The 27,333-nt window shown below is 31.4% G+C and overlaps 1 protein-coding gene across 2 annotated transcripts in view; it reads right to left on the bottom strand.

The window, feature by feature from the left end:
• The window catches only part of LOC126739957 (cytosolic Fe-S cluster assembly factor NUBP1 homolog), an 83,967-nt gene that overhangs the window by 27,036 nt on the left and 29,598 nt on the right, over nucleotides 1-27,333 (bottom strand). The window lies entirely within an intron of this gene.

The raw sequence follows: 27,333 nt of genomic DNA on the forward strand, positions 1-27,333 counted from the left end.
TGCAGCGCCTTATGTTCCCCTCGCGGTGATAGAGAGACGGAACAAACCAAAACACTGCACACATACCCCCAGAGTCGACAACCCAAGAAAAGGTAAAAACAGTTTTTGTGAATTTATTTTACGCATAATACCTAACATTTCACGTGACTAAAAAATATAGAGTGAATTCGCCACTTTAGAGAAGGCACTCATGAGTCAGCCACACTGGGGACAAGGCTGAGGCTACAGTAGACGACAGAACCGGCAACACCACACCTAACCTCACCTTAGTTGTAACCTATTTGTTGTCAAAACTAATCGAATACAGGGTTATTCTAATGACGTTATTCTATTCATGTCCCAAAGTGAGTGATTTAGTGCGCGATAACACCCTCTTCGTGATAAAATTTGGCTTTCCGCCACTCTTAGTGAAAAATATATATCCAAATCCACCCATTTTGCAAAAAACCCGACCATTTTTCGTTAGTTTTAACAAAAGCCGCTAAACTGCAGAATTACCGTTTGTCCACTTCTTTGAAGCATAGTACTTCAAACAGATAAACTGTCAATGATTTGGTAGAAGGTGAGCCCGTGTCAAATTCCAGTAAGAGACCTAATTTCAATTTTGCACCAACAGCAGAGCCGAAATTCATTTTGCTTATTAAGTTTTGCAAATTAAGTTTTTCATATGAGCATATAAAAAATAGTCATAACAAAGTTCAGTTGTATACAGGTTTGACATGTAATAAATATTTTGTAACCTTATTAAGTTAATTAGTTGTATACATTATTTAAATAATAATTGTATAGTTCACATAGAATAGGCAGAAATTATATGTACCGGGTGGCCAACTAAGAATGGACGTCGGCGATATCTCAGGCCCTAATAGTCGTAGCCTCTTGAAAAAAAAATTTTTGTAATAAAAGTGGCCAAAAAAAAATGCTGGAAATGATTTTGAAGTTCATTGGTCAACCGCTAGAGGGCGCGACAGCTTCTTTAAATCTTAAAATTGCATTTTTGCCAAAAAACCTCCAATAACATACACCTCAAAATATTATATTAATATTCTAGGAAGATTTCCTCACAAAAAAGTTTCTACAAAAATTTCTGTCAGTTGTCAAATAAAGTGGTGGGGGGCGTTTTTAGCTTGAATAAAGAAAACAGCTGAAAATCAGCTGTGACTGGACCGATTTTTTTAAACATATTTTTTTTTAAGTCTATTGTTGCCTTATTTTTTCAACCAAAAAAAAATTCAAATTACTTTTCCTAAAATCCGCTAGAGGGCGATGACTTGTGACTAACCCTTGCTGACGGATTATTTCAAAAAACTCAAATGCAACTATATATATTTTTTTACGTCATTAAAAGCGGGGAAGAAAACCAAAGAAAGTGGTGAAAACGACACTTCGATATCACTTGTTAAACTAAACTTATTAACAAAATAGTGTCCATTCGAAAATAAAAGTGATAAAAATGGCCATAAATTACTATTTGCTTACACAAGCTGAATAAACTCGTATTAACTAAGTATTTTTAAAAAGAAACAAACTCAGTAGTGTTTTAGAAAATCCGAGATATAGAATTGATCGTTATACGTTTATTTATTACAGGGTGTTAACTAAATAAAGTTGACCAAATTGGCCTATTTTGGGAAAACTGTGCATACAGTTTATAGTTGTTCTATAGGAAAGTTTTAAAAATTTGGCATCATACCATACCATAGAAAAGTTAATTAAAGATACAAAAATAAAATAATTTGACACTTTTAACAATTTTAATGATACCGGATGTAGATGAAAACTTGCTTATTTTAAATAGAACACTCTATAATATGTTATTTGATATTTAAATTCTACATACAATTTTAAGAAATCTTAGGTGGTACAATAAATAATATGTTATACACATAATTTATTTAGTGCCTCCCCAAATGTTCAAAATGCATTCCATCATTTTCTATGCACTGAAACATCTTTTGTTCGGTAGACAAAGCTGCAGTCTCTACCTCAGCAAATGAGAGAGTCTGCATGCAATCCCTAATCTTGTTGCGGTCTTGTTGCAAAAACAATTTCTTTAACTCGACCCCATAAATAAAAATCCAGGCACGTTAGGTCTGGTGATCTAGCCGGTCATGGAAAGGTACCGCCCCGTCCTATCCATCTACCAGGGTAGGTAGCATCTAAAAACTCCCGAACATTTCGGGCGAAATGTGCTGGACAGCCACCGTGCTGGAACATCATTCGTTGGCGAATTTCAAGTGGCACATCCTCTAATAAAATTGGCAATTCCTCCCTCAAAAACTGCAAATAATTTGCACCATTTAGTGCGTTGTTGGCCGATAATTCGACCTCCTAATATTCCTGCCCAACAATTTAAAGACCAACGGCCTTGATGCTGGACTTCTCGCATACAGTGCGGATTCGTTGGTGACCAGTAATGAATATTGTGTAGATTCACGCCTCGATTGCTGTGAAATGTAGCCTCATCTGTCCACAATATGTTTGAAAGCACCTGAGGATCCTCTACAATCATACCCAAAAGCCAGTGACAATAGTCTAGCCTTCGGTCAAAATCTTGTGCACTTAATTCTTGATGCAGGACTAAATGATATGGATGAAACCTGGAACAAGATGATGACTTCTGATTCAACAGAATAGACCAATCTGGTGCTTTTCGTGTAAAAATTAATTAATTTTACATTTAAAGCATCATCATCAAAAAATTAACTCTCCTTAGGAAAATTAAGTCTCATCGCATATAGTGAAGATTAATATCCAAAAGATCGCTTACTCCTTAAGAATATTCTGAACAGTAGTTCGATTTACTCCCAGGTCGTGCGCTATTGTTCTAGTACTTAAGTGAGGATTAAACTCGACGTATGCTAAAACATTTATTATGTTGTCTTCGGTGCGTCCCCTGCGTTGTCTCCGAAACACGGGCAGCCGAACGTTTCCCGTCGTTCGCAAACGATGTGTGATTCGAAGAAAAAATTTTGCAGTAGGATGGCGTCTATCAGGATACTGATGCGCATACACCCTTGCAGCAACTGTGGCATTTCTCATACATTAAAAATAAGTACCTATTATGTCAAACGCCTCTTCGTTTGTGTAAAGCATTGTTAAACAAAGCAATACGAAAAACAGAGATAAAAGGTTAAGGAACAAAAAACTTGAACAAAACACAAAAAACTGGAACAAAACAGGAAAAACTGGAACAATACGAACAACTGGCACAACACGAAAAACTGGAACAACACGGAAAACTGGAAAAACAAAGTTCACAATACGGCGAACTAACAAGAAAACTATTGGATGTTATTAGCGAGACTTAAAAACGCTTTAACAATCGCAAGAAGAGACGCTAAAATGACATTTAACTGAAATATTTACATATTTTGCTTCCATGGTTACCTGCCACTTTTGTTTCCATAGCCTACTAACTCAACTTTCCTATGCACAGTTTTCCCAAAATAGGCCCATTTGGTCAACTTGGTTTAGTTAACACCCTGTATAAATAAACGTATAACGATCAATCCTGTATGTCGGATTTTCTAAAAGAGTACTATGAATTTGTTTGTTTAAAAAAATACTTATATAAAAGGAGTTTATTCAGTTTATCTAAGCAAATAGGAGTTTATCGCCATTTTTGTCATTTTTATTTTCGAATGAACACTTTTTTTTGTAACTTTTGTTTAAGAAATAATATCGAAGTGCCGTTTTCACCAGTTTCTTTGGTTTTCTTCCCCGCTTTTAATGACGTAAAAAAATATATATAGTTGCATTTGAGTTTTTTGAAATAATCCGACAGAAAGGATTAGTCACAAGTCAACGCCCTCTAGCGGATTTTAGGAAAAGTAATTTGAAATTTTTTTTTGGTTGAAAAAATAAGGCAACAATAGACATAAAAAAAAAATGTTTAAAAAAAATCGGTCCAGTCATAGCTGATTTTCAGCTGTTTTCTTTATTCAAGCTAAAAACGCCCCCCACCACTTTATTTGACAACTGACAGAAATTTTTGTAGAAAGTATAGATAAGTTTTTAGTAAAACTTTTTTGTGAGGAAATCTTCCTAGAATATTAATATAATATTTTGAGGTGTACGTTATTGGAGGTTTTTTGGCAAAAATGCAATTTTAAGATTTAAAGAAGCTGTCGCGCCCTCTAGCGGTTGACCAATGAACTTCAAAATAATTTCCAGCATTTTTTTTTGGCCACTTTTATTACAAAATTATTTTTTCCAAGGGGCTACGACTATTAGGGCCTGAGACATCGCCGACGTCCATTCTTAGTTGGCCACCCGGTACATATATAAAAAATTTTATTAAGATAAGGAGAACATGTATTAAAGCATAACACATAATATAGACACACATGTAATATCTTTATTAAAAATTATAATTGTATGTTATGTAACATTAGAGCCTAAAAACATTAAGGAGAATAAAGGTTGTTATTGGCAAATGACAATATTATTTTCTCTATTTCCTATATTTTTGGTGAAGGGAATAGGCTTTGCCCTAAGAAGCCAGGTTAAACCAAGAGCAAAAAAGTTTAGGTCTCATGAGTGTAAGTAAAGTAAACCTTTCTATTGAAAAGGCCATCCAAGAAAAAGAAAATATGCTAAAAATATTAATGTTAATTAATATTTTTAGTATTTAATAATTAATATATATGCTGAAACAGACTGATCAATTAATTCACTCTCGTACTGGTGAACGTTATGGCATATTCACCAAAGTATGCAGATAATCGCTGTTTTTAAAGTAATTTCATTTGCGTTTTCAAATTATGCTTCAAATTCAAAATTTCTTTTTTTACCTTAAAGACCATTCAAAACTTAGTAGAAAAGTTTAATTTAAGTAAATTTTCCACGATTTATCCGTGCCACAAGATAAAGGGAAAAGAGGGTCCTATTTATTAGGGTATTGGGATAAGACAACCGGGTTTTTATGTCGATTTTTTTTATTTTGAAAAGCAATTGTAATAAAATATGAAAAGAATTAACAGGAAAAGAATTAGTAATAAAAGAAACTATTAACGAATTGAATCGAAGCTATAGAAGCCGAGATATTAGTAAAAATGTGGAAAAAAACAAAAGAAAACTGATTTTTTCCCACGGTACAATTTTTTTTTTAAATGATTATTGACAAATTTTAATGTTAGCCCTAAACTGGCAATTTTCACTAAAAAAACCCAAGAAAAAAAAAATTTTTTGGTCGAAAATCGAAAGGGGTCAACGAAAATTTTCGAAAAAATGGTTTTTATTTTTTTATAAATAAACTATAACTCTGAAAACTTTTTGTATTAAATAAAAGTTCTTGAGTATATTAAGAGGTATTCGCCTGTCAAAACGAATTAGTTCTAGCTATTATAGAATCGGAGAAAATTGAATAAAACTGTAAAACATAAATATCGAATTATCAAGAGCCCTATGGAAAAATTTAATTTTTTTATTTTTCAATCCTGTACTACTTCAGAATACCCTTAAAAAAGGTTATTACCGATTTGACTCTAAAACGAACGGAAACCCTATTTCTTTGCATTTTTCGATTTTCGAACAAAATCCGGGGTCAAAATGACCATTTTTTCAAAATATGCTCCGAATTCAAAATTTCTTTTTTTTGGTTAAAGACTTTTCAAAAACTAGTAAAAAAGCTTTATGACAAATTTTTTCCACGATTCATACGAGTGTCACAATCTAAAGAGAAAGATCAGGTCCCATAAGGAAGCAATGTATTAGGATAGGAAAAAGTGGTTTGTTTCTTGTTTTTTTTTTTATTTTTATTTTAAAAGGCAATTATAATAAAATAAAAAAAAAATTAAAGGAAAAAAAATGAATAAAAAAATTTATCAACTTATTGAATTGAAGCTATAAAACCGTCGATATCAGTAATATAGTAAAATAATACAAAAAATACACCTTTTTTTGACACCGCATCAATGTCTTTTTTTTCTAAATTGATACACTATTAATATAATTTTATTACCAATTTAGCAACCCCCACTAAAAGAACCCTAACTAAAATAAAACTATTATTACTATAATTTTTTTCCAGGTATTTATACCTTGTCATAACTTTTACGCTGCTTTTACTATTATTATAAATATTATCTTTCTTGTAAATGTTCTTAAACCTTAAAACACCCTGTAGATTAATATTACTATTATTATAAATAATATTTTCCTTATTTATGCCCTCAACCTTAAAACCCCCCGTATAATTCAATTTATATACTATTACTATCCTCATAAATGTTCCATAATATCAATACCCTCTGTATATTTCAAATATATATTTATTAATATTTATATTCCTTTTATTTATCCTAGTAATTTATCAAGAAACCGCGTAAAATTGTCCCCATAATACTAATAATATTCATTAATAAAATAACTAATGACGTCACGAGACGAACACGACGCGTTTATAATTGATGCCAGACATCTCCATCCTTCTCTCAAATCGCTTTTCCTACTCTAACTCGTAGCGCAAACGGACCGAATTTGCCGCCACAATACCGAAAACCCCGCGATTACGTCATCTCGCCATGTGCGACTCGATAGTGACGTCGTCCGTATGCTTTTACATTGGGGAAATTGGGTGCTGGACCGCCAACGTTATTGTACCATGCTCCCTGTGTCTCCAGGGTATGACTGGTTGATTGGAACGGCTTCTTTTTGGGGGTTTTTCTTAAATAACAGCGCCTTGCGGAAAAACGGTAACATTTAAAGAAAAACGGTTTTTAGTGGATTATAGCCAGATAGTGTCCGGTGATGTCAGAAAAAAAATGGTTGTCGTAGGTATCATAGGTATGCCGGTATTAAGCGTCAAAGTTAAAAAAAGGTGTAGAGTAAAAACTACTCTACGTAGAAGGTTGTAGACTATGTCGAAAAATAGGATTTAAAAAGTTCTTAAAATGCTGAAAGTTTGAAATTTCTAGGTGCTGCCAATAAAGAGTTATTAAGAAAAGTAGAAAAAAACGGTCACAAAAAAGGCTCAAAAAGGGGTTTATATAGGGGTTATAAGGATTAAGCTTTCAAACAGTGTTAACAAAAAAAATAAAAAAAATTTTTTAGAAGTAGAAAAAAATTTATTTCTCAAAAAATTTTAATTTTTTTTTTCGTAAAAAAAAAAAATTCAGTTTGAGCTCGTTTATCTCGAAAGGCGTTTCTTTCGAAAAAAAATAGTTTTAACAAAAAAGAAAGCTACATTTACGTAGAAAAGGGCTGTTTTGTTCGTATTGTCGGGAACATTACCGTTTAGGCTCCACAACCGTTTAAGTCCGCGAGGTACCGCGCAAAAAGTTCAAAATTCATTCACAGAAAAATCCCACTTCTAGAAGGTTTATCTCAAAAAGTTTTCTTTCTGCATTGCTTCCCATGAAGGGCTTTGACGTCAGTGAGTTTCAGAAAATTCGGCCCAGTCAGTTTTCCACAAACCGCTGTAGCGGCTGTTTTCGCGAAAAATGCGGTTTTTTGCCACCAAAAAAAATTATATCATCACGTAGCTTCAACCTTCCCACATAAAACGGTGAAAACCAGAAAAAAAAATCGCCATAGAAGCAAAGTTATTAACGTTTATGTAACGCAGGGTCCCGAAAATCACTCAACTATGTAGGTGCGTTCTTACAATACGCGAAGCGTATTGTAATAATTGCAAACGGGTAAAGCATAGTGTGACGAGGCTCCATCTTACTGAAAAAAAAAAGATGACGTTGGTGCATGTCGGTTTCTTCCAAATCCGGATACAAAGTTATCAGAACGGGGATAAGGTCATTTTGAACAAAGTCCAAATACCTCTCACCACTGAGAGTGTCATCAAAAAAGTAAGGTCCTAAAACTCCACTATACCATACCACGCATTGACTTTTTGAGGGTGTTGTGTATGACATTATGCGAACCAATGAGAGTTTTCGGTCACCCAGTGTCGAAAAATCTGTCTGTTCACATGGCCGTTTAGAGTAAACGTTGCTTCTAAAAATATTGTCCGTTTTACAAAATTATTGTCATTACATAATTGATGCATTTGCTCAGAAAATTTATTTCGGAGATGAAAATCATCTTCCGATAGTGAACATACGAACGAACGATACGAACTTTTGTTTTTTTTCAATACTTTATGCATAGTAGATCGCGATAATTAACATTAAAAGCCGTGGCTGTGATTGCGGGTTTGGGATTATCTTGGACCGTTAACAGAACGTTAAGCTCATCTTATTGAACCCCGACACAGAATAAACGATGTCACAGAAGCGCTAGCTTAGGCTAGCCCTTTCTATCGAACTGGTTTTTCGCTTAGGCTCCTCCCATTTACCCCCGTTCTAACGGGTACAACTGTCGTCGCCCACATGGGGTATCAGGTATCGGGTCATAATTAGTGTATTAGTACGAGCGTTAGTGTGTATATTTGCGATATTTTGTAATTTGCCGTTTTTTATTTTATTTTTGTTAAGTAGGTAATACACATTACCTTGTTTTGGAGTTTAACTCTGTGCTCTGTGACTTTGTTTTTTCTTTCATTTGTGTTGTGCTAAAAACTTAAAAAAAAAAACTCTAAAATGCCAACTTTTTGTGCGTATAGGGGTTGTTTTGCCAAAAGCGTCGCTGGAAAATTATTTTCGTTTCCTATGGATATTAGAAGGTGAGCAATAACAATAATAAAAGAAAGTAGGCATAGAAAAGTTACATTATTATGTATTATTCATTATTAAATACAGAATAAATACAGTATAAACAAATACATTAAAAAATAAATACAGAATAAACATTATTTAATTTAATAAACAAATATGTATATACCTATACCATATGTACCTATGTATGTGTACATACGTGCAGGTAAAATATTAAGGTTGATTTAGGTATACAGTATTTTTATGTGACAAAGAATAATGACTTTAATTTTCAATTATCTGTCTTTTTATGGACTCGTTTACCCATGCATATATATTTTGTTCCAGACTATCATACTGGACGGTGACTATACTACGTTTATAAAATATGGACGTATGTGTGGTACCTACATATGTATATAATAATACATACATATATCTTTTTATATATAAATATATAAAAGCCGATGACACCTACTCTTAAATGTGGTGTGTTTAAAACATACGAAAAAACATACCTGCGTATAAACCTTTCAGCTAAAATTTAATTTAAAAATACCTACCTATGTACATATGTATATGTATATTGTTAACATATTAACATCACACAAATAGCAGACTTTTTCTCAGCTAGTGCCTTACTAAAGACAAAAATTACATTCCAAAACAAATTAAAAGTATACTAACCCACACCTCTATCGTGTATCAAAACTGTCAAATAACAATTCTTATAAAAATAATAATTATTTTAAAAAGCAAGGACCAATATAAGCCTTAACAAAAAAAAATCCTATTTGAAATGTAACTAAATTTTGTATTTTTGCTCCCGTATTATATGAATATAACCATTTTGATTTTAAAAATAAAAGCACTTCGTTCAGTGTATGCGTTTACTACAACTTTACGAGATATCTCAGTGTATTTGCGCCGGGTGCATCTGTCAGTTGGGCTTATAAAAAACTGGTTCACGGATATCAAAGGAGCCGACGCAAGCCTTCGCTTCTGTGAGATCGTTTATTCTGTGACCCCGACGAGATTTTTGAGTATCGCGAACATGTTCGAATGCACGAAACTTTGCTTCAACTCTGCTTACCATGCTTTGGCTAATAGGCGACCGATCAGGATGAGTTGCATTAAACAACTAAATCACAACCTTCTTACGAGTACGCGACATATCTCGGAAACCAATCATGCACAAGATGTCGATTCTTTCACGTTCGGTTTATTTTCTCATATTTCATACAATAACGGTAAGTAATAAAGTGTAGTTACTAATAAAACGCAGGATGATACCTCTTTCGCCTCTCAAAAAGAATAAACACCACTTGCAAATGTAAAAATAAAAATTGTTGCTCCAAAATATATTCACTTTCTGACACTGACAACAAACAACGACAACAACTAAAAAACCAAAATACCAACATTTAATTTAGATAGGTATTTCTTTAATTTAACATTTTATCGTAATTTTTTGTTCAAAATTGCTTATGTAACCACTATTCAGTTATACCATATCCTTTGTAAAAAAATGCGTTCTTTCTGATTCTGCATTAAAAAATTGTTGTTTTCTTTTTAAAAAGATATTAATGACGTCATATCTTTTTTGGGTCACCCTGTATATTTAATTTCCACGTAGAAAAATTCTGAATCCGATATTAAAATCGACGGGTTCGGGTATTTTTTCAGAAACGGTCCATTTCATTTTTATTGAATTTATCCGCTACGTTACGGATGCACTGTATATAATAGTATATTATACAGTGACCGCCTAAAGTTCCGCATAAATTCGATAAAAATTAGAGACATGATTTTTTGAGAAAACGCTCGGACCCGTTAATTTTTATTTTAAGTTGCGCATTATTACACATAAATTTTTGTATACAGGGTGGAACAAAAAAAAGATATGACGTCATCGGTCATTTTTTTATTTATGCATTTTTTATTGCATTTATGAAATATAGGCAAAATTCCAAGCAAGTTTGTACGAAACTTACTCACACAAACACACCTCATCTCAAAACTCAACTATTTCAGAAATATTTACATTTAACCAACAAGAAAGCAAGTAAGTACGTCTATTTACAAATTAAGATAAAATGGAGGATAAAATGTTATAAACTGTGAAAACTCTTATTAATGTATCAAGTGTTCAAACTGATTCCCATTTACTTCTTGGCAGAAAGTAAGACGGTTTACATCCTCATGTAAAACACTATCAATTATTTCGGGTGATATACGTCTAATTTCATATCTAATTCTATTTTTCAAATTATCTACGTTGTTTGGCTCAATATAAACTTTACTTTTCAGGTATCTCCATAGAAAATAGTCGCAGGGATTTAGGTCTGGTGACCTGGCCGGCCACTCTATTGGCCGTCTCCGTCCTATCCATCTTCCTGGGAACACTGTATCCAAGTAATTACGAGCATCTTGAAAGAAATGTGGCGATGCGCCGTCTTGCTGAAACCACAAATTATCTGTCGGGACAGCAGGGTCTTGATTGCCTGGGTATACGGCAGCCAAAGTAGGTATAAGATGTTCTTGAAGAACATTCAAATAGCGTTGTCCTGTTAAGTTTTCTTCGAAAAAGTATGGCCCTATTACTTTATTTTCCACGATACCAGCCCAAACATTAATAGATTTACGGTACTGTGTATGAGCCTCAGTTGCCCAGTCTGGATTTGACAGTACCGACAATTTTTTCGATTTAGGACACCGTTTAAACAAAAAGTTGCTTCATCCGAAAACAAAACTCGTGACACAAACTACGGTTATTATTGCAAATGTTCATCATTTGCTCGCAATATTGGTTTCTTCGATCAGGATCGTCCTCATTTAATTCGTGTATTAGTCTAATTTTATAAGGGTGGTATTCGTTTGCTTTTAAGATGCGTCTTACCAAAGAAAATAATAGTAAACTATAGAAAATCCATCCCGTGTAAGTTTTTTGACCACCTAAAAGGATCCCCGCTTTTCGAGCGAGGATCCATCGGTGAAATTACGCATTGAAATCTGGCCGATCGCTTGGCTGTGTTGCAAAATTTAATTTGGCGGCTGCGACTCGGCTGACCAACACAATATTATTATATATTTATTTTCAATATATTTTCAATATTATATATTTGTTATTCGCTCTTGTCGAAAATACGTCGATTGGCTATCTTCAATTTTGTAAATATACGGAAAAAGTAAAAAATATGCCGTTTTTCCTCTTAAATGGAACACCTTGTACCTAAAGTTCATTTCATGCCTTTAACTGTGGCTCCTAGAAGATCTAGGTATAAATACGTGTATTTTTACGCAAAGTCACAGCTGAATACCTGTGAAATAAACATCACCTACAATCTATAACTATCTCAAGTTTTAATTGGGAACGATTCGGCATTTAAAATTACAGTTAACCAAAAGCTATAATTTTCTGACTTTTAGGTAAATGAAAAATGTGTAAGGTGGTAAAACTATGAGGTGATGTACAAAGTTAATTTTTGAATACTGAAAATTAAATTTAAAGAATAAAAATATATAATACCGGTGTAAATAGTCAAATTCCAAAACAATAATTATTTTGAGATAAAACCTTAAAAATAGTACCATACCAAATAATAATAGTTATTTATTAGGGTAAAATAGGCGTTTTAAAATTACTGCCTTCGCTAAAGCTCGTGTAATAAACTTCATCATTTTACTCCCTATGTTAGCAAGTCAACAGCGGCAACACCGGAAAGCAGCAGCCAGTGCATGGTCAGCCGCCGTGATGCTCTCTCTGCCACCGACCTCCGAAACGACTGGGTTAACCGCGTATAAGTTGAAATATTTTAATGTTTTTATGCGGAATAAACCGTTTATATATAACGATATGCTTTTTTGTACAAAAAAATTAAATCATACAGTCCACTTATATCGACATAGTGTTGGTCCTACGACCCAGATTAAGGGCAAAGCGAGAATAATCGAATAGTAAATTTTCCATTCCGAGGCGAAATAATATTTAACTGCAAGCGAGTTACATCCCTAAAATAGCTGATGTTTACATTAAATACCACTCCTTTACTATTAGATAAGGCAAGATTATAAATATAAGATAAATGCATTGAGTAGGGATTCTTTGTTTAGCTCAACTTACTTTCTGTATTTTGTTAAAACCCCGATTTTGATTTTCTTTAATTTTGTTTCATGTACGAATCCTCCCTAAATAAATTTGTTACTTATACGAGGTATTTTAAATAAAAGTTTGTTTTTTAAAACTTTGTTTCCCTCGGCCCATACGTAACTGGCGCAGTCGTTCGGATTTTTGAGACGTTCTTATCGACGCGGAATACGTAAAAGAACGGTTTCTTTCAAGAATTTACTCAAAAAAGTGCTACAACGGTTAGGTGAAGACCAGAAGCCAGATAGTGTCGATCTAAGACAGCTTTTGGACTATTTTTTGGAAGACGAAAAGTAAGAAAGTACCGATCTAAGGTGGCTTTTCGTTCAACCAATCACTAGGAGAACAAGATAGACAGAGAGTACCGATCTAAGGTATCTATCCAGTAATCCAGAATCGTTGGACGCGTTGTTGTTGGACCCGTGAGACAGAAAAAAAAGAGAATCGGAAGAAGAAAAAAAGCAGCTACAGACAAGAAAAAGAGTTGGACTAGACAGAGAAGTCATCAAATCCCAATGAAGATATTAATTCTTACCTTATTGTAAGTCTTAACATTTTTATTAAATTTTGTACATATATTTTACCTGGAAATATTCGTATATCAACGCAACAAATTATCAATGGCATATTGATAGCGGTATATACAAATATTTTTAGAAATATTTTTATATTTTATTTATAGTATTATCATATTATTTTTTTTTAATCATATATATATTATATATTATTTTATTTTTATTCTACACATTTAATCATTTTATTTATACTATATTTTATTTTATGATTCACGTATTGGTATATCTAATTTTTGTTTTTACAGTATCGATTATTTTTCGTACGTATTTAATATTTAAACTTTGCAAAAATTGAGTCGAATTCTGATATTAACGTAAACTCTTTAATTTCGATTCTAGATAACTTAAATTTAAAAGAAATGGCCCCACCAGATTATCAACTTTTAAAATATCAATCTGATAATATTCCCCGTTTTGATGGTAACCCAAAATTATTAAATCGTTTTATAAGCGCTGTAGAAAATTTACTTAAAGCTTTTCAAGATAAAACCGATCCAAATGCATCTATAAATACATGTCTTTTTGATACAATATTAAGTAAATTTACTGGCAGAGCCGCTGAATTAATTGTTTCTCGTGGCGAATTAAATAAATGGTCTTTAATAAAAGATGTTTTATTAACAACTTTCTCAGATCAAAGATCTATTGATTGTTTAATCCAAGATTTGATAAATTTAAGACCGAACAAAAATGAAAATCCTTTAAATTTTGGCATGAGAATACAAGATTCTCGAAGTTTACTTTTTTCAAAATTAAACTCAAGTTCAGATAACGCTGATACTAAATTAATTAAAATTAATCACTATGATGAATTTGCATTAAAAACCTTTTTAAATGGGCTTCCATATAATTTACAATTGGTAACTAGATTGAAAAATCCAGATTCTTTAGAGCAAGCTATGGCATTTGTAAGAGAAGAAGAAAATTTTATTTATTTTAAAAATGCACAACACCATACACCTAATATTCAGAGATATACAAATAACCAACAAAATCAAAACAAGACTCATAAACCAAATACTTATCATAATACAACTAATAATATGCATACACCCTACATGCCACAACCCTATCCACCATATTATAATAATCAACATTTACCATATAATCCATACAATATACAACCTTTAGCATACAGAAATCCTAATTATCCACATATTCCACAAAATCCATCTTTTCAACACAGACAAAATTTTCAAAATCAACAAAGATTTACTAGACCAAATAACCTTCAATTTAATAACACTAATCAACAAAAATTTGGTTCAAATTCACATCAATTAGCAAGAGCAAATTTCAATAGAAAAACTGAACCCATGGATACAAGTTCTGGAAATACAGTTTTAAATAAATTCAACAAAAGTAAAATTGTTTCCCAACAACTTTATAACCAAGAAGTTTTACAACAAAATCCTGAACCATCAATTTCACATATTGATGCAGAACAACCCTCAAACTCTAATTATTATGATTATGATTTAGATTTAAACTATTCTAGTATAGTTAATTTTGACGAAAATTATCCTGAATTTCATTCAATAAACCCTGAACTAATTGATCAAAGTTACACTCAAGATTATGCTGTTAATCAAAATAATGATTATCAACAAAATTATGATTATCCCTGTAATGATCTAGGAACCCAAAATTTTCCTATGACGAGCCAACCACCGAATATGACGTAATAATATTAAATAATTATAACACCCAATTACCATATATTTATATCCCAGAGATTAATTCTAATTTTTTGTTAGATACAGGAAGTACAAGAAGTTTTATAAAACCTGAAATTGCTTATTCTTATTTTCCAAAATCAATACAAGAAGAAATTTTTCAAGTTCAAACAGCACATGCTACATCATTTCATAATGAAGTTGCAACAATTCCCATATTTCCAACTTTTAATACCCCTGGTACACACAAATTTTATCTTTTTAATTTTTCAGAAAAGTGACGGATTAATAGGTTTAGATCTTATTACGCAATTAAATGCTAATTTAGATTTTGGTTCTTGCACGTTAAAATTACCTAATATAAAAATTCCAATTTCATATGGAACTCAAAATAGTACGCTCAAAATAGGCATAGAAAATTATACACATATTATAGAACCTAGATGTATACAACAAATAAAAATCCCTGTAAAAACATCTTACCAATCTCAATACGGTATTTTACCATATCAAAAAACTGATCATATAGAAATACCTGAATGTCTCGTAAAAATAGAAACTTACTATGCTTATGCAACAGCTTTAAATTCAAAAAACGATCCTGTAAGTTTACAATTTCTTGATTTTATTGATATTGAACCTATTGATTTAGCTGAATTAAATTTTATTGATCACCCTGTATATCAAGAAAAATATAATCGTGACACAGATAATAAATTAAAAGAAAATTTGAAAAATATAAATCTTGAACATTGCAACAACGAAGAAAAAAATCAAATTTATAAACTCTGCTTTGAGTTTAGAGATATATTTCATTGTGAAGACATCCCTTTATCTTTCACTAACGCTACAAAACATGACATAAAATTATCTGATGAGACCCCTATTTTTACAAAAACTTATAGATACCCTGAAATTCATCGTGCAGAAGTCAAAACTCAAATTTCAAATCTTTTGAATCAAAATATTATAAGAGATTCTGATTCACCATGGTCATCTCCTATTTGAATTGTACCTAAAAAATTAGACCAATCAGGAAAGCAAAAATGGCGCATGGTCATTGATTATCGAAAACTAAATGAAAAAACAATTACAAAAAAAAAAATTTCCGTTACCTAATATAAATGAAATTTTAGATAAATTAGGGAAAGCACATTACTTTACAACATTAGATCTCGCTAATGGATTTTATCAAATTCAAATGAATGACGAGGACATTCCTAAAACTGCCTTTAGTACTGATCTAGGACATTATGAATTTTTAAGAATGCCTTTTGGTCTTAAAAATGCCCCTGCGACTTTTCAACGAGTAATGAATAATATATTGCGTGGTTTACAAAATGAAATATGTTATGTCTATTTAGATGACGTAATTATATTTAGTACAAGTCTTCAAGAACACATTTTGAAACTAAGAAAAGTCTTTACACGATTACGCGAATCAAAATTTAAAATCCAATTAGATAAATCACATTTCTTACGAAAAGAAGTACAATATTTAGGTCATATTGTAAATAAAGATGGCGTTAAACCCAATCCAGAAAAAATAAAAGCAGTGAAAGATTTCCCAATTCCAAAAACTACTAAAGAAATAAAATCATTTTTAGGCTTAGTAGGTTACTATAGACGTTTCATTAAAGATTTTGCAAAAATAACAAAACCCCTAACTAAATGCTTGAAGAAAGATTCAAAAATACAGCACACTAACGAATTTAAAAACTCATTTGAGCATTTGAAATCACTTTTAATCAATGCCCCAATTTTACAATACCCAGATTTTTCAAAACCCTTTTTACTAACAACTGATGCAAGTAATTTTGCTATTGGTGCCGTTTTGTCACAAGGAACAATCCCTAATGATAAACCTGTCGCTTATGCTTCAAGAACTTTAAGTGCTTCAGAAACTAGATATTCAACAATAGAAAAAGAACTTTTAGCTATCGTGTGGTCATGTAAATATTTTCGCCCTTATTTATATGGACGTAAATTTTTTATTTATACTGATCATAGACCTCTAGTTTGGCTCTTTAATTTAAAAGAACCCAATTCAAAATTAGTTAGATGGCGTTTACGCTTAGAAGAATTTGATTATCAAATTATTTATAAAAAAGGTTCTCAAAATTCCAATGCCGATGCCTTATCCCGAATACAATTAAATGTTTATGAAAATGAGTCATTAATTAATAACCCTGGAGATAACAATGAAAATATTTTAGAATATCTACGAAACCTTGCTGAAAATCCAATAGATAATGAAAACAATGAACCTATAGATTTAAATGAACCTAGTACCAGTCAACAAAAGATTAATATCATCTCTGACATTCAAATCAAACCTTCTAATGTAACCCCTGACTCAACAGCCCACAGTAATCAACCTGATATGGAGAATAATAGCCTAAGTATCCTTGATGAAATAATAAACAATAAACCTCTACAATATTTAATAACGAAATCCTTACATTCTGAATTAAAAGTAAAATTTGAAAACTTTGAAAAACATAAAATCTATCATGTTGAACTTCCATTAGATATCGAAAAAATTAAATTGTTTATTCGAGATTATATGTTCCCTGAAAAAACATGTTTTATTTATTTTTATGATAAGGAACTTATTCCCAATTTTAATGACATTTATCTAAAACATTTTCAAGGTTTTAAAATTATACAATGTACTAAATTAGTTAATAATATATTAGAACCAGACGAAAAACTTATGCTCATTACTCAACAACATACTAGTAAAACAAACCACCGTGGTATTGATGAAACTTATGCTAGACTAAAAGACCTTTATTATTGGTTAAATATGAAAAAATATATTATCCAATATATTAATGATTGTCATATCTGCCAAACACAAAAATATAGCAGATTTAAATCTTATGTACCCCTAGTTAAAACGGAAACTCCTAGTAAACCTTTTCAAATGTTACATATCGATACCTTTATTTTTGAAGGACAGAATTTTCTAACAGTTTTTGATAAATTTTCAAAATACGGACAAGCTTACCCTTATGATAAAAATGCAAAATCAGTCTGTGACAAATTAATAAATTTTTTTTCATTTTTTGGATGTCCAGAAACTATAACTTGTGATAATGGAGGAGAATTTAAAAATGAACTTCTACAAGAATTACTTAAGACTCAAAAAATTAAAATACATTTTACAACCCCAAGGCATCATGAATCCAATTCCCCTGTTGAAAGATTCCATTCAACAATCATCGAACACCTTCGTATTTTAAAACAAAAAGATAAAAATAAAACTGTCATTGAACTAATGCCTTATGCGATAATTGCATATAACAGCACAACTCATAGTACTACCAAGTTTACTCCTCATGAACTTGTATTAGGTCATACAAATTCCCGTGACCCACTTGATTTAATTTCAACGACCTTTTATTCTGATTATGTCACATCCCATAAAGAGAAAATTGATGCCATATACAAAAATGTAATATCTAAAACTGATAAAGAAAAAGAGAGAGTTTTAGCAAAAACTAACGTAAAAGGCAACGATCCTATTGAATTTGAATTAAACCAGAAAGTCTACAAAAAGTTGTCTCCCCGAAATAAAAGTAAAAGTAAGTTTACAGGCCCTTTTACCATTATTGAAATTTTAGAACATAACCGTGTCAAAATAGAAAGTTGCAAAAACCCGGGAAAAACAGAAATAATTCATATTAAAGAGTTAAAAAGACCTCTTGTTACAGATGGTCCTTCGCCTTTGGAACATCCCCAAAATACCACAACTTAAATAACAACCCTGGAATTTTACCTTACAAAATAGGAAACGCACAAAAGGTAATAAATCACTGGACTTTTATACAAATATTTGACTTGACAAACTTAATTCACGAATATGATAACATTTGTAATAAATATAATGAACTCAAAAATAATCTTAATATTTATCCTAAATATAAAAATGAATTTTTCAACTCATTTATAATAACAGACAATTTACAACGAAAAATTGAAGAACAAATTAATCAAATAATTCCTACTAAAAAACGTGAAAAACGAGGCTTAATAAATGGATTAGGTAGTATAATAAAAAGTATTACAGGTAATTTGGATAACGAAGATGCCGAAAGAATAGATAAAAATATAAAAATTCTAAGACAAAACCAAAATAACCTAAAACATTCCTTAAATCAACAAATGACAATCCTTAGTAAATCCGTTAACACTTTCCAAGAATCTATAAAAAATATATCTCATAATCAAGAAACATTAAAGAATCACATTAAGAGGGAGGTCTACCTGCGTAAAACGGGGTTAGCTCCTGTACCAAGACAAAAAAAGTTAGAAAGCTCAAATTTTGTGTAGGGATTGTTTATTGGATTATCTAGACGGGATGCTATTTAAAATTTTGAAAATCAAAAAAAACAATGTTGAAAATTTTTATTTTTTATTAAAACAATGTAAAATTGACCATCCCCTGTTCCTTAAATCTAATAAAACATAACACACGAAATATATATGTTGTAAACATTTTTGGTTTCTTTTAAAACCTAACCCAAAAAATAATAATAATTTTGGCTAAAAATTGGGTCTCCATAGGATATTTAGGCAGATCTGGCAACACCGTTCTTGTTTCTTAGGACGCGCAATATTTGCCGGTCAGCTTTCATTGGTCGAAACGGTTTTGATAAACGGATAGTGCTAAGTAGTCTTGATTTTATTCTAAGTGATATTCGCAATTATTATTTTCCTTTATTTTATTAGTGCATTGTGTTTTGTACTTTCGTGATTGTGTACTTTCGTCGTTGTTTAAAAATTTTCGTTATGGGTCGTAATAAACGAAACGTTGTGGATAAAAAACATTTAGGTTTAGCTACTTTTCGTAAAAGTAAAAAACGTATTTCAAAAAACGTCTGGTATAGTTTAGGTGAAGTGACTTGGTCAAGCTCCAAAATTGAGTATGTACAAAATACAATCAACATACTACATATACGCATTAAAATAAACTGCAAAATATATTACGATATTTAGTGATGGATTTCCGTATATATTTATGGTGGATTCAAGTCTTTCCAGCACAGCCTCCGGCGCGGCGGCCCGTTGAACAATCAATATTTGTCAGATAAAGATAGGCAAGTTCGGCGCGGATAACGTGAAACAGACGAAGATACCAGATTCTCTCGATGCTGCTGGGATTGAATTGTGGACGGGCCGGAAATAGGAAACAGTCGCGCGCTCAAAAATAGGAAATGCAATTATTTTATACGTTTCATTATTTTTATTTTACAGTTTTCTTCAACTAAACAAATATAAGCAAAATATTAACTTTTATTGTGTTCCATTATTTATAAACGTAATTTTTTATTAGATATTATATATTATACGACGTGTTACAAATTCCTAGCTCACTATTGGGATTTCGGTAAATACAAGAGTTACGAAGATGGTTAAATTTAGGACGAAGTTTCGCATTTTTGAGCCTAAAAATGTGCCATTTGAAAATTTGTTTAAAAAATATTTAAATTTAAATTTCTTGTTGGGGCGCTATTGGACCACCCCTTTTGTACGTGGAAATAATGTTGCGAAGAATCAACCATTTCTTAAGATGCCTGCCATAATATATAGGTCTATATATGGTAATAACTAAAACAATTTTGAATTTTGTGAGTGTGTTAAAATTAGCATGGTGAAGACTTGGCTCACCCTAAAATCGGTTTCGCGTTTATATTATACTGTAGTTCTTGTTGTTATTCTATTTGTTATATACTGTTGATGTTTTCTTTTATTTACTTTCGTCTCAACTTTTGAACAATAAAAATGAAATTTTTAATAAGCGGCCTTTTAATACTAGTGATAATGAATCGAATAGTTGTGGTAAATAGGTATTTTTAGGCATTTCATAATCTGTTAGTTTATGATCGCTTTACCGATCAAATTTTAAGAGAGCATCAATTTTTTAACACGTGTCATTTTTGACCTGAATATATTTTAAACCTGAATTATAATTTAATAATTTATTAACATAATGTACGTTAAAAAATATCATTAATATTTGCTTTACAAAAAAAATACAGTACTGTTTTTTTAAGATAAAAATTCAAGGTTAAATTAAATTTTTGACATTAAAATTAACGAGTCACTTATTTTGGGTATTATGTCACTTATATTAAATATCAATTTAGAAAATACTATCTCATACGCTCAAATATTGAAAAGAAGAAGAAAATAGACTTATTCACATATTTAAAATATATTTGAATTTAAATTTTTAACAAAACCTTTCGTTATATTTACTTTAATGTAAGTTCAATAAGTCTTAAATACAATAATTTAAATAGATATAATAGATACCGCGAATGAATCCAATTATAATTCATGCCAATGACGAATCCAGTTCTGAAGAGATGGATAGTGATGCTAAATAGATAAGCATTTTTGGACGTAAAAAAATGTGGGTGCAAAATTATGAATACATAGTTAACTTCACTTATATTTGATTTCGATAAGCCCAAAAATTTCATTTCAATGAAAATTCATTGTTCAGCGGAAATTTTTGGGCTTATCGGAACAAATATCAGCACAGGCAAGTATAACAATATTCTATTGCAGCACGGCCACGACATTATTTTATACCTATGTAACAACAAACCACCCAACTTTTTGACAATTTTTTTAATAATTAAAAAGAAACTGTGTATATTTCATTAAATTTAACCACGACTTTTGCGTGACTTGATAAATGTTTTTGTTGGTTGTAAAATAACTTTTAACTAAATTTTTACTATATATATTAAGCCAGAAAGAAACCGCCGCGTGCTAAACGTTTTTAGTTTTTATACTTGTCCAAGTAACTTCACCTAAACTATAAATATAATGCTTTTTTTTGTAATTAATAAGTGTACAAGGTGTCCCAGTATATGGTCTAGAGATGCTCGTAATAAGAGCGAAATATGTAACCGATTTTATTTATTATACAATTTTAAAGTTATTTGAGACCGGTGATACAGTTTCCGTGTTTTTGGTAGAGGGCGTTTGTCGCGTTAGTTTTTACTTTTTTAGAACATAACCGCACTTTTAGGTTTTCATAATATGTGAATGACTTAAATTTACTAGATTTTTATCAATGCAATCCTAAATAAAATAAAATTAATACCTAAGATTATTTTAAAAAAAATATTACGACTTTTGTTAATTCTTATATCTGCCGTATTTTAAAAAGAAGATCCTCATTATTTTTAACATATTTACAGATTTTACAATTTTTACATTTAGATTATTAATTATAGGACTATCATAAACAATTGATTTCAAATATCCCCAAATACAGAAGTCCATGGGGTTTAAGTCTGGACCACGCGCAGGCCAAAGCAAAGGTCCTCCACGGCCAATCCAACGTTCGGGATATTATTCGTCAAGATAATTGCGTACCTGTCGAGAAAAATGCGCGAACATATATCTTACATAAAATACATGTTCTGCTTAACATTTAATGGTTTATCTCTAAGTACGAGTCTCCGTTCAAATTATTAAAATTAAATGCCCATTTGTAATTTCAAAAATTAGTACCGAAATGGGAATTAGAGAAAAAAACTTACATTTGCTATCATTAAAAATGGTTCCTTACATCTAAAAAGGAACCACAACTATTACTATCAAATCCAGGGACAGTTGCAAGTTACAAAAAGAAAATTCTGTTTCTTTGTAGTATAAAGCCCTCTTGGATTAATTGTATAGAAGGTAAATCATTGTATTAATAAGTTCTCATTCAACCGATAATCCGTAATTTTAACAGTATTAAAATTTAACTTTCGTTCAGGACATTTCAAAAAAATGTTATAAGATCAATAATATTGCGATAAAGGTATAATTTTAACTCTTACTTTAACTACATACTACATAATGTATTTCTTTTTTGAAAAATGTATTATGATTTTTAAAATATGAAACATCACCATTATTCATTATAGCTATGCCTTATAATTTTTAATAGTCGTTTTTCTTGAAGATTCCTCGTAATGAAGCATTTTTGAGAGTTAAAATGTTGCCCAAACTAAAATATTTTATGAACATTACCTTTTACCGGAAGTTGATCCACTTTATCCAAAAGGAATACCACTTAGAGACAAAGCAGAAGAATCAAACATATTATTATAATACTATATAATCATTAGGTTTGTTCTAGCACAATATTTGGAATGGTTTGAAACTAGTTTAGTGTATATCCCAGTTGCGCGTGATTAGCCTGAAACCTCGTTGCAAACGGTTCCATTACGTAATGCCTCACACATTCACCCATAGGGAGTATTATTCGTGTATGGTTTCTGTAATGGTAGCGCATTACGTGCTGTTGATGAATACCGACGTGGTTTTCCAAATCGAAGAATTCCTAATCGAAAAGTTTTTCAGACAGTTTTTGCAAACGCTCAGGAAACAGGAATGTTTCCAAGCATAAGAATTAATTCTGAACGAGAGGCGGACTAAATGTAGAAAATAAGAAAATGTTCTGGATATGGCTGAAGAGAACCCGAGTGTTAGTACGAGGCGGATTACAAAAGAACTTCGATTAGCATCACATGTAGACGTTTGGAAGACACTTAGGAAAAACGGTTTTAAGCCTATCCATATTCAATCGGTTCAACATCTTCAAGAAGGTGATTTTGGCTTAGAGGTTCAATTTTGTGAATGGATCCCACAAAATGGAGACCTACATAATTACATTTTATTTAGCGATGAAGCTTATTTTACCCGCAATGGAATTAATAACCGACACAATGAACATCGGTAGTCAGATGAAAATCCTCATGCCACGTTTAAACAAAACGGCCAACAATCTTACAAATAAACTTCAGAACCGATTATTTCTGAAACGGTCGAGAATCGGATTAGAACATATGAGTTAATTTATCTTATTTTGACCTTCTGAACATGTTCCCAAAATATTTCCTTTTCCTCCCGAATCACCCTGTATGTACATATGTAAGACTTTATAACATAAAAAGTAGTTAATAAACCTAACAAGAAGTAAGACCAGTTGACTTGCGTCCCTGGTAATTGAGATTCGATATATCAGGGAGAAGGGAACGGTGGAGTGGGTAATTATGGCAGCCAGTGTTGCTACTTTCAGCGAAAACTGCACCGGCCACGAAACTACTGTCGCGCTTCGAAACCGATTTTGTCACGTGGTGGACCGCACTCTTAATCAAATTTTAGAAACTATGAAACATTTTGAACTAGAGAATGCCTTTATTTCCGACATTACTCGAATACACGCAACTTTTTCCCAAATAAATACACTTTTTCAAAATATATATAATATTTTTGATAAAATTGAAGTAGCCATAAGTTTTGCAAAATTAAACGTATTTCATAATGCAATTGTCAACATAAAAGATTTCCTAATTGAACTACAATTAATAAAAAAGAATCTAGGTCCTGAAAAACTACCCTTTGAACCCTCAGTAGAAACTATTTTGTTAATAGAAAATACTTTAAATATTAGAAGTTACGTTAAAGAATCAGAAATCATCTTTATTATAGAAATACCTCTGGTAGAGAAATACAATTATAATTTGTATCATTTATTTCCACTACCTACAAAAAATAAAAATAATCATTTTCAAATAATTGTTCCCAATTTTGAATATTTATTGCTAAATGAAAAACATTTTGGATATTCTAACCAACCCTGTAAAAAAATTGCAGAAAATGAATATTTATGTAATCATATTCATTCTGAATCATTCTATGAAAATATACCCTGTGAGGTACAGTTACTTAAATATAATTCTAATAGTTCAAATTGTAAACCAATATCTATAGATATAGAAGATACACAAATCCAAAATATTAACGATAATACGTGGATTATTATAACAACTACCGATATTGTAGAAATAGAATCTTGCGAAAACTCGCAAAATAACATAATGTTTAATGGTACTTATCTTATAGAATTAAGTTCACCATGTATGTTAAAATTAAATGATATAATTATTAAGGCTTATAAAAATACTAAACATACTTTTAAGAAAATACCATTACCTAATGTATCGTTTAATTTTACAAGAAACACTGTATATAAAAAAGTAAAACTGCTCAATCTTAATAATATTAATTTACAAAAAAGTGAAAATAATAAATTACTTAAAAATCCTATTTATTATAATAGAACAAGTATTTGGACAGTTTTACTATATGTTGTAATAATGTTATTAATTATAGCATTTTTATGGAAGTCTCTATGGCCCTTTTTCCAATTAAAACTTAAAAATAGAGAACCTTCAAAAGAAGATAATATAATTGTTTAAATTTTGGTCATGGAAACTTTAATAAAAAATTTTAATAAAGTTTACATTCCTTTCTAAGGGTGGAGGAGTTACATCCCTAAAATAGCTGATGTTTACATTAAATACCACTCCTTTACTATTAGATAAGGCAAGATTATAAATATAAGATAAATGCATTGAGTAGGGATTCTTTGTTTAGCTCAACTTACTTTCTGTATTTTGTTAAAACCCCGATTTTGATTTTCTTTAATTTTGTTTCATGTACGAATCCTCTCTAAATAAATTTGTTACTTATACGAGGTATTTTAAATAAAAGTTTGTTTTTTAAAACTTTGTTTCCCTCGGCCCATACGTAACTAGCGTACCGGGAGCGAGACGAGGCGCGAACGAGGAACAGTGGTGATCGAGCGCGATTGCCGGATTTAGTCGGTTGGCAGAATTTGCAAGTGGGTAAGTCCTTTTTCTTTTCCTGATAATTTCCTGTCTGTAAGATTGTTTCTGTTTATGTGGGTATTGTCGTATACGATTTTGGCTGTTTAATTTATTAAAAAAAAAAAAAATTGCTGATGTCGAAGAGCAAATAAAGAGTTTTAAACGTAAACGAGGTTCTGTAAAAGCCAGACTTACACATTTTAAGAAATTTTTAGACGATTTAGAATCAAAATATGCGATTTCTGATTTAGCTATTGTGGATGATGATGTTTTAAATTTAAGCTCGCGGATAGATGAAATTTACAAAATACAAGAGGCTTATGAGCAGGTACAGTCAGATTTAGAGAATTTAGTCGATGAGGGTGAGTTAGATGCTTTGTATGCCGAATGCGAAGAATTTTCGAATAATTTTTATGCCGAGTTAGCGCGAGGTAAGCGACTACGTTCCAAATTGTTGAGGGATGATAAGCTTCTAAGTGGCCGTGCTTGCGCGGAAAATGAAGCTGTTATTAACGTAAACGAGTTTAGTGGGTTTCGATTACCGCCAGTTGAGGTCCCAAAATTTGGCGGCAGTCATGAGGATTGGTTGGAATTTCGTGAGACTTTTAGTTCTTTAGTGCATGCAAACAGTGCGCTACGTGATTTTCAGAAGTTTCATTACCTTAAATCATCTCTTTCAGGCTGCGCGTCGCAGGTTATAGCGTCAATTGAATTTTCCGAGGCAAATTACGCGGTAGCGTGAAATTTGCTGTGCGAACGGTATAACAATGAAAGGCTTCTTGTTCATAACCACGTAAAAGCACTATTTAACTTAGAAGTTAAGGGCTTCGAGTCTTCGAAATCCTAAAGATTTTTAATTGATTCAATTTCAAAACATTTAACAGCCTTGAAACAATTAAATCAGCCCACCGAATATTGGGATATATTGATAATTTACATCGTAACTTCTAAGTTGGATAATGCAACAGCGCGAGAGCTGGAAAGTTTTAGGTCAAACATGGCGCTTCCGACTTTAGACGACTTGAAAGCATTTTTAAAGTCGAAAGCCGACCTGCTAGAAACCATAGAATCGAAACGCGATACTTCTTCAGGCAATACTCCCAACAGACAAACGAAAATATCTAAATCATTTGTTAATACGGAAGTTAATGCTTTAAGAGGGAGGTCTACCTGGGTAAAACGGGGTTAGCTCCTGTACCAAGACAAAAAAAGTTAGAAAGCTCAAATTTTGTGTAGGGATTGTTTATTGGATTATCTAGACGGGATGCTATTTAAAATTTTGAAAATCAAAAAAAACAATGTTGAAAATTTTTATTTTTTATTAACAATGTAAAATTGACCATCCCCTGTTCCTTAAATCTAATAAAACATAACACACGAAATATATATGTTGTAAACATTTTTGGTTTCTTTTAAAACCTAACCCAAAAAATAATAATAATTTTGGCTAAAAATTGGGTCTCCATAGGATATTTAGGCAGATCTGGCAACACCGTTCTTGTTTCTTAGGACGCACAATATTTGCCGGTCAGCTTTCATTGGTCGAAACGGTTTTGATAAACGGGTAGTGCTAAGTAGTCTTGATTTTATTCTAAGTGATATTCCCAATTATTATTTTCCTTTATTTTATTAGTGCATTGTGTTTTGTACTTT

Source organism: Anthonomus grandis, chromosome 8 (assembly GCF_022605725.1).
Source record: "Anthonomus grandis grandis chromosome 8, icAntGran1.3, whole genome shotgun sequence".
NCBI lineage: Eukaryota > Metazoa > Arthropoda > Insecta > Coleoptera > Curculionidae > Anthonomus > Anthonomus grandis.